The sequence below is a fragment of the Symphalangus syndactylus genome, chromosome 3 (genome assembly GCF_028878055.3).
Source record: "Symphalangus syndactylus isolate Jambi chromosome 3, NHGRI_mSymSyn1-v2.1_pri, whole genome shotgun sequence".
NCBI classification, from domain to species: domain Eukaryota; kingdom Metazoa; phylum Chordata; class Mammalia; order Primates; family Hylobatidae; genus Symphalangus; species Symphalangus syndactylus.
In genome coordinates this window covers 146,283,405-146,298,943 of record NC_072425.2, presented here as the reverse complement: position 1 = coordinate 146,298,943, position 15,539 = coordinate 146,283,405, and the positions used below count along the sequence as shown (strand labels likewise).

At 44.4% G+C, this 15,539-nt stretch overlaps 1 protein-coding gene and 1 pseudogene across 4 annotated transcripts in view; one reads left to right on the top strand and one right to left on the bottom strand.

Moving 5' to 3' along the window:
* Positions 1–463: 463 nt before the first annotated feature.
* Positions 464–586, bottom strand: LOC129479999 (uncharacterized; annotated as a pseudogene).
* Positions 587–11,119: 10,533 nt separating this feature from the next.
* ARHGAP32 (Rho GTPase activating protein 32) overlaps positions 11,120–15,539 on the top strand; it is a 307,318-nt gene continuing 302,898 nt past the window's right edge. For 2 of the 4 annotated variants that reach the window (XM_055273717.2, XM_063635649.1), the window contains exon 1: positions 11,388–11,574. The gene's annotated coding sequence lies outside the window, so the exon portion shown is untranslated. Of the gene's footprint in view, positions 11,233–11,281; positions 11,301–11,387; positions 11,575–15,539 lie in introns of those variants that run through there. The other 2 variants (XM_055273718.2, XM_055273719.2) reach the window with 2 other exon arrangements.

Sequence of the window (15,539 nt, the reverse complement as noted above, 5' to 3'; positions counted from 1 at the left end):
CAAAGCAGGGATAATTCTATCTACTTGAAACTGTTGCAAATATTGTCATATTTATAATTAACATGAACCTTTAGCTGGAGCAGAAAATGTTTGATACATGTCATTGATTATATTTGCTATCTTATATCAAATATTTACTCTGCTTCATCCCTAGCTGTTAACATTGATGCTATTCTCCAAGCCTAGCAGCCAGAGACTCCTGAGTGGCTGCAAATCAGCGTGGTTTACATCTTATCCGTCCTTCCTTAGCGCTTGGTAATGAGTCTCCCCGTACACCCTGCCTTATAAGCAAAGAAGAGCCAGTCGATGTGTCCCAGGGTTGCCCAGGACCCACAATAGGGACAGGCTTCCCTATTGCTCTTGACCCCACCGTTTCCTGCCTTGGCTTTCTTGTCTCTGCCCACTGCTGTGTTTCTATCCGCAGCTATGCTCCACTTTTTGGTCCCTTCAGGCTCCTTTTGCTGGCCTATGGCCCTTGCTGCTCTTTACTCCCAATTCTCCCATCCAAGTACTAACCAGGCCCGACCCTGCTTAGCTTCCGAGATCAGATGAGATCGGGTGCGTCCAGGGTGGTATGGCTGTAGACATATTCACAATTTTCTATTAAAGACTCTCGCTTCTTCATTCCCTTTCTTGTGGAACTCCCAGTGGTGCAAAAAGGTCCTGCATGTCAGAGGAAGGGCATGCAGATAACCCACACTCAAATTCCGAGGAATACATTCAGAATGGCAGACATGTTCTGAACGGCAGAAACATTCAGAATGGCAGAAAACAACCGCACTATTTGCTTAGAAATACCGGTCTCCTGGAGTTAGAGACTTTTGTCCTTACTGCATTTTACGAAAGCTTTCTGTTTGCTCATGTCTACTGTTTTGTCTTTCAAGGCTGAAAAGTGCGTCTGTGAGAGCCTTTTCTGGAAGGAAGGTGTGCTCAGTGGGGTGTGTGGGAACAGTTCAAACAGCATTGTAAGCATGACAGCTTCCAACTCAAGGATTTGGTTATTAATTGCTCAAAGCTTGAAATGCCAAATATATGTGAGTGGGCAGTTATGATTCCTCATTCTCTGTCTCTCTCTTGCTCTCGTTTTTCATACGTAAGTTTCAGCAGTTGGACACTCTCCCCAAGAGAGCAGTGTAGAAAAGAAACATCCTTGGCATAGTTGTCCCTCCTTAATGGCTGAGTGCACAAAAGTTATATATAAAAAAGGTAGCATGAAGTAATAATGCTCCCACAGAATCTCAAAACACCAATTGTAAGCTAATTCATTCTTATGCCATTGTAAGGGAAGGAGTTGGGCAATATTATCGTCCCCGGTATTCAGGTGTGAGATTGGAGGAATGGAAGCATTCAATCATTTCCCCAAGGTTGCTCTGTGAGTCTCTGGTGGAAACTGAACTTCAGTAACAGCACAATTAGCACTTCATAAGCACCTGGTAGACCGTGACATTGCTGATCCTGGGTCCCTGGAGATGTACAGCTATTCTCCAGATAAATTCTCTCTCTCTCTGTCCCCCCGCTTTCTGTGTCTCTCTCTCACTGTCTCTCTCCTCTCTTTGTCACACACACACACACACACACACACACACACCTATGGTTGCACAGAAACAGGAACCTTCACTTTTCCTGGGCTCTGCTTTTCACAGGGTAACCAGGTATGTTATATTGTGATAAAACACCTCACAGACATGTGTGTTGGGTTAAAGAAAATCCTGGATTTGCAGATAAAAAGAACTATACCATCTCGGTGGGGATTACAGTACCAGTCCTGAATTCTGGGATATGACTGATCACAGTTATATTGTTTAGAAGTGAAATGAAAAATTGAGGTCTGAATAAGTTTAATTCAATGACCATGCAGTAATAAAGATAGGCTACAAGGTAAATAGATTCATATTTACAGAAAACCATACAAATATAAAGTATTTGGGAGTAAATATCAATGAATATGTGGACCAGGTCCTGAGGGAGTATGCTAAGAACTGAACCTATTTCCTACAATAAACTGAATTTAGGCAATAATTAGTACCAGCCAGCATTAATTGTGTTCCCAACTGCTCAAGGAGTTTAGTCAATTTTAAAATTGTAACAGTTCTACCAGAACATACGTCAACTTGGGGACTTTTCTGGTTTCATCAGCCAAGGCCCAGGGCCAAGACCTCAGCATAAAACCAGTCTTTGCGACTCTCCTCGGGACTTCCCAAGGAAAAATGGGAAATCAGTGTCAGATAGTGTTTTAAGAAACAGCTCTCCTGGGACTCACATTTTAACTAAAAAAAATCCTTAAGGCAAAGGACCGAGGCACTAGGCATGGAATTCTAAGTATCAGCCGGTGGGTGTGGGAAGAATTCTGACTCTCAGAAGTCTGTGATGTGCACACACCTTTAGTGATAAGATTGATCCACCAGCCATTACAAGTTAAAGCAAAAAAAAAAAAAAAAAAAAAAATCATGACACTAGAAATGTCCAACAGCAGGGGACTAAAAAGTATGGCATAGACATATGATTATATATAAATAATGTTGTAGAAATATTTATTGACAAGAAAAGTTGAAAAGGCATTAAGGGGAAAAAAGCAGATTGCATGCATTATTTTCAGTATGATCTTGTTTCTGTTAAAATTTTTTATATATATCCATGTACACGAAGACATGTAGAAGATATGTACCAAAATATTAATAACGATTACCTCTGAATTATAGTTATGAATTTTTCCATTTTACTGCCATTTCTAATTTTTTTAAACCAGGGGCTTGTGTTGTTTTCTCTCTTTTAAAATCTTTTTGTTTTTCTCAAATATAGAACACTCTACAGGGTATTCTGAATAAAAATGATATTTTAATGTAACATAAACACAAAAGGCTATCCTCCCTTTTATCTCCTAAAGTAATGAGAGGTTCATGAGCTGCTTAGTAATTCATCAATCATTCATGTGTCCTATGTTCCAGGGGTAGAGTATGGGAATCTAGGCTAAACAAAGCTACACTGCATCCTGGCTTCCTCCATAGAGAAGAATGAGGACATTTCCATGGCACCAGGATACCAGGCAGAGTTTCCAATGGCAATGGGCTACTGTCATTCATTTTATTTCTCCCACCCTGGACACATGTAGAATATCAAGGTAGTCTTTGAGGTAGGACAGTTCTTGTGATCTCTTAGGTCACCTCATTGTGTTCCTGCTGTTGCTGGCCATGGGGCCATCCCTGACACTTTAAAATTAGTTACTGACACAGATTCCTAAAAGCATAGTCTGACATATAAAAGTTATTTCTGAGAAACAAAGTTGCTTCATTCTGAAGACTACGTTTAGAGGTTGTGCACCAGCAGACAAGAGTTTATGTAACAGTTTGTCTTTGTTCCTCGAGCCATGTGTGACCTTTCTGCTCCTTCCCGCTGACACCATCCCTGACCGAAAAAGACAATCTGCTCAGCCTAATGTCCCTCCTTCTCTCTGGAGCCTTTGTGGAGTGTAATAACAGCAGCTGCATGACTTGTACATAATGTAAATACTTTATTTACTTTTGTATTTAATTTATGCATCTGTCCAACGTTTGCACAGCTGTTTGATGTCTGTATACTCAGAGATTAGCTTTTGTGGGTTTTGTCGATCTTAAACTCAAAGCATAGAGAAATGGAAGGGTCTCATTATTTGCTTTTCTTTGCCCAGCTTCCAGCATGGTACCATACAGATGAGAACTTAATGAAGAAGGATGCTTCTGAGTAAGATTTAGTCAACTCCTTGAAGATACTTTTCTCCTTTGGAAAAGGAAGAATCAAACTTTCCTGAACTTCTCAGGGAGAACATGGTGGTTGACTTTGTTTCTTCTGTCAAAGGACATCATTATAGTACCAAGGTGACATTGAGGAGGTTTTAACTCTCCCAAAAAATTGCACCAGAGGATTTGGGGAGGCGTAAGATGTGATAGCCAGCCCAGAAGCAGGGCTAGTAGTTATAAAATGGGTGACGATGGAAAAATTACTCTCTTCTTCAGGGTTACTTGCCCATCAAAGAACAGCAAGGACTGGGCATGTGAAATGCCAATGGTTTGGCTAATCAACATGCCACAGCTTAGCTGGAGTCACTGTACTTGAATGTGGCTTTGTTTTTAATGCTGTGTTCTTGTGGGCATGGAAAGAATTACAGCCAGCTGCCCCAGGTATGGTAACTAGAGGCAGTGGTGGAAATGTAAAGGTAAGGACCCTTCGTCTTCTCCCCTCCAGTAACAGAGGGGACAAAAGAGAGTGGAGAGGGATTGCACTCTTCTGATGGACTTTCTCCTGCGATGCATAGAAATGCACGGATAACATTAAAAATATTTTAAATTGTATTTATTTATATATTTTAGAGATGGGGTCTTGCTATGTTGCCCCGGCTGGTCTCAAACTCCTGACCTCAAGTGATCCTCTTGCCTTGGCTTCTGTGGTACCTACCTGTAATCCAAGCTATGACTGCTTGAACCCAGGCATTTGAGATGAGACTGGGCAACACAGCGAGACCCCCATCTCTAAAAAAGTATTGTCTCGTTTTGTGTGACCTGGTCATCAACACATATTTACAAAAAAGAGATATCTCTTTTTTATTATCATAAAGCATAGACTGAATTTTAGATAGGTTTTGAATCTCTCTGTGCCTGAATTTCTCTCAAAATTAATAGTGCCTCATATTTGATAAAGCACTAAATTTTCTTTTGAAAGGTGCACAGAAAACTCTGAATTGCCTAAATTATAATTTTCTCAACTGTTTGACCCAACCTATCACTGTTGTAGTATTCTTTAACAAAGCATTCTGTTACCATGAGTAAGAGAGTCGTTGCTTTTTTTTTTTTTTAATCAATCAAGAACTACAGATAAGTACTTTTAAAATCAGACCATGACTGGGGAAACAAGGAGTCAACGAGTCAGTTCGAGGCTGTTATCAGCTCTGCCTGAGACTGGCCTTTTATATCACTCTGAGGAGTAATGCTGTTTGTTTTCAGCATGAAATACGTAAGAGAAAAAAATTAAGTAGGGAACAGGAGAATAATATTTGGATAGGGTAGTTTTATTATTTTGTCTGACATATTATGTCCCCTAGCCCTCAGTATATCCAGGGATCATCTATGCTTAAAGTTAAATACAAGATAACTTCCCAAGCCAAGTACAAGTGATTTTAAAAAATAATAAAATGCCATATAGCATTACCTACTACAGTTCTCAAGTTGCCCAGGAAACATCACATCTACTGCATGCAATGTCAGAAACATCGGTAAATCCTCCGCCAACAAGTATTTTGAATATAGCAGAAAAACACAGATGTTTTAGACCTTCTGAGATGCATTAAGTTCTGGAAACTGGAAGCCATAAAAGACAAAATCGTGGGAGGGGAATTGCTGGGAGCACCCTGGGAAAGCAGCCACCCTGGAGTTGAATGACCTCTCTTTGATCTCTAGCTTTCCCAAGTCACTTTCCCATGCATTTCCTCAACACTGGTTTCTGTTCTTTAATCTAATAAAAGCCTTTGGGGTTGGGAGCATCACTGAGCAGAGTGCTGATTCAGGCCAAGCTTGGAGGGAGGAGTGGAGCATTCAATGTGTTTACAGTAAAGTGTGTGTGTGTGCGTGTGTGTGCGCGCGTGCGTGTTTACGAGTAACAGCAACTTCTCACCACTGTCACAGCCACCAATGGGAGATTTAGCTTCCTCCAAGTCACCTCAATTAAACATACGCTCTAAATAAAGCAGCATGCTTGCTGGAGACGGAGCTTCAAAATGTCCCCTAGATCTCTTTCCCCTTCCAAACATTTTGCCGCCCCTTAAGCATGTCATATATAGAAATGTTATAGTTACCTCTTTGTTCATTCATTCTTTCAAGGATCTCCACATTATATATAAGAAGTGGAATTAATACTTTACACAGGTGCTTGCATTTCCGTGCTATTCCTTTCACTTCCTGGTCATAGTGCACTCTGACTATATAATGGATTACGTGTTGTTGCTCATAATGCTTCGGTATATAGAGCCTCCCACGGTAGGTGATATACTTGGGTGACTCTACAGGTTGCTTCGCAACTTCCAAAAGCTTTTTCTGATAATTTTGGAAGTACTGCATGATTTAGAAATGCTGATTTACTTGAGTCTTTGGATACACTGAAAAAATATATTATTTCTTCCTCATTTTCAAAATATTACACAAAGAAGTTTGGAAAGTAATAATAATCACTGTTCACTTGCAAAACTCCTTTCTTCTAAAACATTTTTATAATAATTAAGTCATTCTATCTTTATGATACCCAATTAAAGAGGACAGCGGGCAAGCCCATTTTACAGATGGGAAAACAGATGTTAATTGCCTTGTCCAAGATTACATAGCGAGATAAGATAAAAAATGAAAGGGAAACTTGTCCTCCAAAAATTTATGTTCTTTCTCACCATGGTGATTATTTCAGTTTGGATTGAGAAGCCAATTCATATAGTTTGGCTTTTTCTGTGCCTTTAACTTCTACATATTAAAACCTAATTGCAAGGTTAGACTGTGATTTTGTCCTACAGATACTAAATTTCTCATGTAATATGTACCTTTCTCTGCTGAATCTTGACATTTTCTTAGATTTTCAGTATAGTTTGTCCTGATTTGACTTGCAGTGCACTGCAAATGATACAATTTTATTGTGGAATATGTGAGGCTGGAGGGCTGGGGAGGGGTCAGAGTTGAAAGTAGAGGAAATTTAAATTACATAATGTTACACTTTGCAATTGTTTCCACTTGTAATAAGTATAAAGATAGATCCATAGCAATAAACAACAGCAGGTAAGAAGTGTGTATAGAGACTTTGCACCCTGATAGTACCATTTATGTATTCATTTGGCATAAATATATTCATTTGTGAATAAACAAAGTCCAGGCCCTCATGGTGCTTACATTTTAGGAAGAGAGTCCAATAATAAATATTGATTACACAACATAATCATGTAGTGATAAGTGCTATGAGAAAAAAAAGAAGCAGAGTAAGGGAAGAGAGCAGGCAGAACTATTTTATATAGTAGTAGGAAGGTTAATTTAAAAGCCAGGAAGGTGGAGTCTTCCTGGCAGGTCTGAGAAACTTCAGGAGGGAGGTGGGTGTGGCTGAGGCAGAGTGAATGGCAAAAGGTAAAAAACTGAACTGGTGAGTCAGGGCTGAAGCGACTTGAAAGGCTGGGAAAGGACTTTAGATTTTATTGCAGTGTGATTAGAAGCACAGGGCCCTGGAGTGTTTGGGGCAAGAACAAGGACATTATCTTACCAGTGCTTTACAATAAATTCTCTGGTGGCTGTGTAGAGGCTAGACCATGGAGGGGAAAAAGTGGAAGCAAGGTGATGGTTCATCTGTCACAGCCACCCAGGAGAAAGTTATGGGGAGGGCAGACATGGGTGTTCTTGGTTAAGAGAGAAGGATGAGATGGGGTTCCGTATCATTTGAAGGTAGACCTGGAAGGGTTTGCTGCTAAAATGAACGTGGTGATTGAAAGGAAGAGATATTTTTTGTTCTGTGATGAGGAAGACTTGGAGGTTTTGGGTTTTGTTTACAATATGGAAATCAAAAGTTCTGTTTGAGACACATGCAGTGGGAGATATCCAAATGGAGATGCCTGGAGGCAGCAGGCTATAAGAGGGTGGAGTGCTGGGGAGAGGCCAGGGTTAAAAGTAGAGGCTACTTAAAGCCTTGCTGGAGGATGCTGCCTAGGGTGGCAGTGTAGAAAGAGAACAGGAGGGGCCCATGGTCAGAGCCCTGGGGCAGGCAGCAGATAGAATCACAGAGGAGGCCAAGGACCCCATTCAAAAGTGGACATGTCAATAGGTGGAGTTGGTGTTAAGGTTTAAAGACTGAGGCTGAGGCAGGCGGATCACGAGGTCAGGAGATCGAGACCACAGTGAAACCCCGTCTCTACTAAAAATATAAAAAAAATTAGCCGGGCGTGGTGGCGGGCGCCTGTAGGCCCAGCTACTCGGGAGGCTGAGGCAGGGGAATGGCGTGAACCCAGGAGGCGGAGCTTGCAGTGAGCCGAGATTGCGCCACTGCACTCCAGCCTGGGTGACAGAGCAAGACTCCGTCTCAAAAAAAAAAAAAAAAAAAGACTGAAAAAAAAATTTCATAGGAGAATAACACAGAGTTCTAAATTACTGTGATAGAGGCTCATGATGAAAATGTGATAGGGAAAGGAGAGAAGATGGAAAGTTTATCATTTCAATGAATGCATCAGGGATTAGTAATATCTCAGTGAACAGTAGTACTGGTGTTCCTTAAAATGTTGCCCATGGTGGTGGGCATGGATTCCATGTTTTCAGGGGCTATTTCACGGGCGTCAATACTAGCAAGGAGTATGCCACAGACAGACAACACATCTTTTTTTGACATCTCTTTTTAATAGGGACACAATATGCGGCTGGCGCTTTGGCCAGGAAAGAATAAATAAGCAAGACAATGTCAATTGTCGCTTTGGGAAAATTCTCTATTAAAATTCTCTATGAAACCTGGCCTACTTTCAGCAACTTTTCTCAATACAGCTGTTGAGCATTCTCAATTTGGGGATGGAAATAAGCTTCTCTCTCCCTTGCTCAATTCCCAGGCCGTCTTTCAAACTCAAGGTTAGGTACGTATTGCAGTCCTCTGTGTGGCTGCCCTCCTCACTGGCCCTACTTGTCTGCACCATGACGCTGCTTCAGCATCTGGAGAGGACTGCAATGCAACAGATCTGAGATGCCGGGAGTGAGCCCAGATGCTACCTCCCGGCAGACAGCAGTGCCAAGACTGAGCAAGGAGGCCAGGCTGAGGTCTCCAATAGCTTTGGCAAGAGGGGGAATTTGTTTTTTCCCTCCCCTCCTACCCCTCACCTTGTACATATTGAATCAAACCATATATAAGCTACACATTCAGTTATTTAACATTGGACAGACTTTTTCTTTTATAAGGAATGTTGCAATTTTTTGTGATTTATGTATTTAATCATTAAGGGTGTTATTAGGACAGAGGTAATTGATTATAAACATCTGAAATGCCAAGGGCAGATGGCTGCAGAGTTGCCCAGCAATCACAACTTCCAGTTCATATGCAGGTTTGGCAATAATAACTAGGACACAGGACATTTGGACAGTGTGGCCCAAGGAGAGGGAGTGCTGGCTCAGAATGAGGTTAAGGAGCATCATTAGCACCCTGAAACTTGCTCAAACACCTCTAATATTCGGAAAACACACATGGCATCCCTTTGTTCTCTTCTATAAACTAGATATACTACATATAAGGAGAAAAAGTTATGAAAATGTTTAGAGGCTCTGAAGTAAAATATCTGTGTCATGCAATGTATGCATAGTCCTAGCTCCTTTATATATTATGTACCTCCACCACTTAACCATAAACCATTTAACATCCATTCAGCTGCTGTGGCTGACTTTCAGGGTGCGGTGGTGAAATTGTGGGATGTGAAGGATTTCTGAAAAGAATGCATATTGTCATTGAGTAGCCAAGAGACTGGGGCCTTGGGCAAAACTTGCTTCTCATAGTGACTTGGTTTTCTGTCCCACACGACTTCCTCTTGCTGTCACAGGATGTTTGTGTTTAATGCTCAACAAACCCCTAGAACAACAAAAGCTACCTAATCCATACCTGTCCCTCTCTGGCAGAGATGGCTCTCTGTGGCCCGAAGATGAACCCCAGGGAATTGCTGCAGTTTGGTGAAAGAAGAGTTTTAAACTATGGCCTTACTATGCTGAAGTCGAAGGTCTCTAGTTTTTGTTCTTTACCTTGCTGTTTCTGTAGCACTTAGGAGGTATCCGTGAAGACCCTTATGAATCTCAAGTGCACCTGACTATTTCCAGCAGAGGGCTGCAATGCATTTTTTCAAGTTGGCTTCTTTCAAATGTTCCCATCCTAGTTTCTGCTTCTAGGCAAATCCTCTCATTCCATCCCTTCCCTAGTACTTGTTCTTTAAAGCAACTTTGATTACACTGAAGCTGGAAGAGTGGGATTATTGTGCATGCTCACTCCCTAATTTCTCTCCAGGATGTGGTGAAATCCTGCTTCACGTATGCCCTTGAAATTCTGCTAATCGCGGTCAAGGCCACGTTTTATATTCAATGACTCCCATTGAAATGACTAAATGCTGAGTGGACCCAAATTACTGCAGTGACATTAGATGATGCAGTATTTGGCATCGGTAGGCTTGAGAATAAGAGTGAATTTTGTAGGTTAACCACCCCCAACATGTATTTAGATACCAAACTGAGTCAGGAGTGAAAGGTACATACTTGAAAGAAAAAAATGAAAATAGAACGCGGCAGAATGTCAAGATATCTTTCCTGTATTCTGTGACACAGATGGTCGTTGCAGGTGGAAGTGCTGCACCGCCTTTGGGGGCTGAACAAAAGGAACAGGGGAAAGCACCAAGGGCAGTGCCATCCACAGGCAGGGGGTTCCCAGTGAGCTCCTTCCCTTGTCTCCAAAACCTCTTTTCAGTCTAGCCATGCACCTTCAGGTTGGCCACTCTTTCACCCTTTCTTTTCCTTTCTCTCCCCTGCCATGCCACTTTCAATTTTCTGGTCCATAACTCTGAATGAAGAAGCCAACTGAAGGAACTTTTAGGCCCCCGGATTCCAAATAATAACCGGGGCGCGTCCATTCTAGACCCAAATGTGCAAGGGATGGAGAGGCGAGGATCTTCCTGACTTGAGGCAACGCCCCCTCTCCTCCGCGGCGGGGTGACAGTGTTCTGGGGTCAGCTGGGAGTAGAGAGGAGCCACTGCCGTAGTCTCGGAGGATGCCTCTTCCCGGTGCTACTGCTGCTGCTGCTGCGGCGGTCGGTTTTTTATTTTTGCACCGCAGCACAATGCAGGGGCCGAGGCAACAGCCTACGTCGGGACCTCTCAGGCAGCGTCTCTGCCCACTTTGGGTTCCCTGTCCCCCAGCCCCCCAGGGGCACCCGCCGAGCGCCTCTCGCCGCCCCCCCGCAGCGCACGTGCGCTCCCGGGACAACAGCAGGCGAGGCTTCGGCGCGCCCCCGCCCCCTCGGCCGCGCGCCCGCTCCGCCCGCCGCCCGCCCTCCGCCCTCCTCACGCGTGCTCGTGCCCGCGGCCGCGGCGGCGCGCCTCTTCTCCCCGCTGCGGGCGTCGCGGGTGCAGGAGGAGGCGGAGCGGAGGAGGCGGAGGCTGGGCGGGCGGCGGGCTCCGGCGGGGGCACGCGCCGGCCAGCTGGGCGGGGGCGCTGCGGGGGCGGCCCGAAGGCGTCAGGGTGAGGGGCTCTGGAGCCCGAGGACCCGCGTCCCCGGGGGCCGACTCCGCCGCGGGAGGGCGAGCGCGGTGCGTGCCGGAGGTGGGGACTTGGAGGCCGCGGCCCGGCGCCCCCGCCCCCGAGCCTGACGGGGCGCGAGGCGGGATGAGGCGCTGGCGCGGGGGACGCCCGGCCGAGCCCCCGCGGCTGCCCTCGGCGGCCAGGTGCTAGGCTCGGCGGCGCGGGCGGCGCTTGGCGGCGGCGGCGGGCGGAGGGCGTCGGGCCCGGCCCGCGGAGGGCAGACACGGAGCGGCCAGCGGGGCGCAGGGACGCCGCGGCGGCGCGGCGGGGCCGCGGGGCTCGGTAAGGCGGGCGCGCGGGAGGGCCGGGGGCGCCGGTGACGTGGGCAGGCCCCGCGGGGAAGGCTGCGGGCGCTTCTCTTTCCTTCTTAGAAAATATTCTTTTTAGAGTGAGGGTTCCGGATCGCATGCTCCCGGAGGAGCCTCTCGGTTGTCCCCTCGCCCCCAGCCCCATCTCCCCGGCCTCCCGGGGCGGACGGCGCTGCGGGCCCACCGCCTCCCGCGCCCGCGCCCCGCGCTCCCCGCGGCCTCCGCGAGCCGGGCGTTCGGACGGCGTTCTGGCCTGCCGCAGCGCTCTCCGCCCCGGGCCCAAGGCGGGCGGCAGCCGCGACTCCCGGGAGCGGCCGAGTGGGGGCTCCAGGGACATCGGCGCTCCCGGAGGAGCCGCGGGAGCGTTTCCCTCCGCTGCCCGCGGGCGACATCGCGGGTCCCGCCCCCAGGTGTGCGTGGGCGCCGCGGGGCCAGAGGTCTCTGCTCCCCTAGGCTCCCGTGGAGCTTCCCCCCTCGTCTTTCCAATTGACTGAAGTTGCCGCTGCATGTTGGACGACGGTTTTTCCCCCTCGCTTCCTCGCCACCCCTGTATCTTGGTTTCCCGTTTTGTTGACTTTATCAAATATTTATGTTAAAGATTTTCTTAAGCAGTACACAGGAAACGGTAGGGAGAGAAAATCAGACTCGGTTTCTTAGCTTTAGTTTATCTTGGACCTTTTATAGCTTCACCTTCTGTTTGTGAAACTCGAAGATGGAAAGAAGGAGGAGACCCAAGCAGAATGCTTGGGATGCAGTTTAATAGTCATCTTTTAGGAAATAGAATTTAGATAATTATAATTTTGATCCGAATGCAGTTACAGTCTGTCTTTAAAATGCTTGGGGCGCTACGTGATGCTACATGGCTAGCTGGCAGCTGGGCCATAGCGTTGTTGTCAGCATCTCTTTTATTTTCTATTCTTTCAGAGTTTTATTTGGCACAGATTTAGACCTTTTAAGTCAGTCTGAATGGGAATAACTTTTCTGATACATTGGTTGCTTTTGTAAACATTGTCTATGTTTGTATTTCTATTGGAAGAAGAAAAAGCAAATGGTGCTGGAGTGCGGTGGCTTTAAGAGTCTACACAGTTTGCTAGTTTGAATCAGTAGTTGGATTTGTTGTAGTATTTTTGAATATTTATGGTTGTGACTCAATATATCCTTCCTTATTGGGTACATTGAAGTCTAACTGAGAATCGATATTTGTTCCTTGGACTTGAGTGTGAAGGAAAGAGAAGCTTTAATTACTACTACAACATGACCTCAAAGTTTTTCGAGTACTTATTGGTATGTTTTCTTTTTAATGGGGCTGTTTGTGAATATGAGGCATTAGGATGTTGTGATTTACATTTTCAGGAATGTCTGGAGTCGGATTCATTCTTGGAATTGGATATATGGTGATGCTTCATAGAGCAAGTGTCTCTATGGAAGTGTCAGGTTGGAATTGTGTTTAAGCCAGTTATCTTCTTGCCGTGGTCCCTATAGCAGTCCGTGTATAAAGCAGCACTTTGGACAGAGACTTGTCTGGACACGGCTAGGGTGGAAGCCCAGTTTACTGTATGATCGTTCACATTGAGGTGGGTGACAGGGTGAAGTAGTGGGGGAGAAAAACACAAGTGGGACAGAGAGGAAATGTTAGTTGGAAGAACCTTCTCCAGTTATGTAACTGTTTTGTTTTCTAGGGAGAGACTAAGAACCAGCAAGACAGGCTCAACTGTCTTTAGAGCCTTTGATGTTGGTTTGAATTCCAGTAGTTATGTTCCTTCTGTGTTCATTTCCCAACCTCCGTATCATTTTCCAGTCACCAAAAGCTTTTCTGAAGTTGGCCTGCGACTCTAATGGCAATACATTCATCTCTACTTCTGTCTCTCTCGGTGCTATATAAACGATGTTTTTATTGTTGCTTGTTCTCTCTTGACTTATTCAAGTGTTTTCCTTCCCAAGCTGACCTGAGTATATTATCTGCACACTATATGTTGATCATAGACGCATGTAATAAATGTTAAGGACTAGCCATCTGTTTTCTTCATAAGGCGGTGGTAGCAAAAGAATGAAACAAAAAGGAACTTAACATAGTTGAACTTTTAAAGAGTAAGACTAATATTCTTGAGAATTTTTCGAGTTTAACCCATGATTGTGAAGTCCAATGTCCATGGAAGTAGTCAAGAGGCAGCAAGAACTTGAAGTTAGGTTGTGGTTGCAGTTCTGCCCCATAGTAGCTGTGTGACAGTGTACCTTCCTTGGACAAGCTATTTACATTTCTGAGCTTGTTTGCATTTTATAAAATAGAGATAAGAAGGCTTGCATTGTCTTTCTTACAGAGTTGTGAAGGATCAGATGATAGAAAGGATATGAAAATGCTCTGCAGAACTATTTTTAAATATGTAAAGTATTGTTGTCATTACGTATAAACTTAGTTTCAAACCTGTATTACCTGGCAAATTGGCCTAGCAAACTCTTTTAAATGTTGCAACAGAAATTTAAAAAACATGCAGATAAAGGCTGGGCAGGGTGGCTTACACCTCTAATCAAATGCTTTGGCAGGCAGAGGTGGGAGGATCCCTTGAGGCCAGGAGTTTGAGACCAGTCTGGGCAGCATAGAGAGGCCCAGTCTTTACAGAAAATCAAATAAAAACCATTAGCTGCGTGTAGTAGCACACACCTGTAGTCCTGGCTACTCGGGAGGTTGAGATGGAAGGATCGCTTGAGCCCAGGAATTAGGGGTTGCAGTGAGCTATCATTGTGCCGCTGCCTTCGAGCCTGGTCAACAGAGTGAGACCCTGTCTCAAAACAACAACAACAAAAACAGATAAGGAATGAGAACGTGTTAGATTTCTTCTAGTTCCAAAATTCTGTGGCTCTGTCTTATTTAGAAAATCCACCGGTAGTACTTGCAATTTTGAACTCCCTGGAATTTTCAATTATTTGGAGACAGATCAAGTTTATTGAGACTGTGAGCTACTGCTGCTGCTGCTTTTTAAAATTTAATAGAGTCAGGGTCATGCTATGTTGCACAGGCTGGCCTCCAAATTCTGGGCTGAAGCGATCTTCCCACGTTGCCCTCCTGAACAGCTGGGACTACTGGCCTATGCCAAGGCTGGACAAGACTTTGAACTTCTTTAAAGTATCAGTTCACAATACCAAAGGAGGTTACAAGAACTGTTTAGTAAAAAATATTTTATATTTGTCTGCATTATTTAGGGAAGGGATGGGATGGGCAAACTCTAGCCTGCAGGCCGTATCTGGCCCATGGCTAAGGATGATTTTTATATTTTTAAATGGTTGAAAACAGTCAAAAGAAGGATAAAATTTCATGTCATGAGAATGATATAAAACGCAAATGTCAGTGTCCTTCAGTAAAGTTTTATAGGAATACAGTCACTCATTCATTCTTGTGTCTGTGGCCGCTTTGGCAGTGCACCAGCAGAGTGGAGTACTTTCATAGCTCGGCCGGCAAAGCCTCAAGTATTTATTATCTGGTTCTTTAAAAGAAAAGTTTTCCAACCCCCGATTTAGGACTTAACTTTTTTTTTTTTACTTTAATTAGCATATGTGTTATTTCCTATCATAGCCATTATAAGGTTAAGAATCCTGGAAAGGTACTAATTTTTGTTTTGGAGCCAGATAGACTTGGGTTCACATACCAGCTATGATATTTATAAACATTGATCCTGGACAGACTAATTAATGTCGTGGGACCTCAGAGATTTCCTTTGTGACCAGGGAATATCAGTAGTATCTACCTTGAAAGGTTGTGGTGAAGATTAAATGAAATGGTACATGTTAAGGCTTAACACAATCTCTGACATACAGTAAACACTCAGTAAGTGATAGATGATGATGATTAGAAACTCTACCCTGAAAGTATGCCTAAAATATTGTATATTACCATGACCTCCAGATTATAGTTATTTTCCTGAGTGGTATGCTGTTTGCTATAGA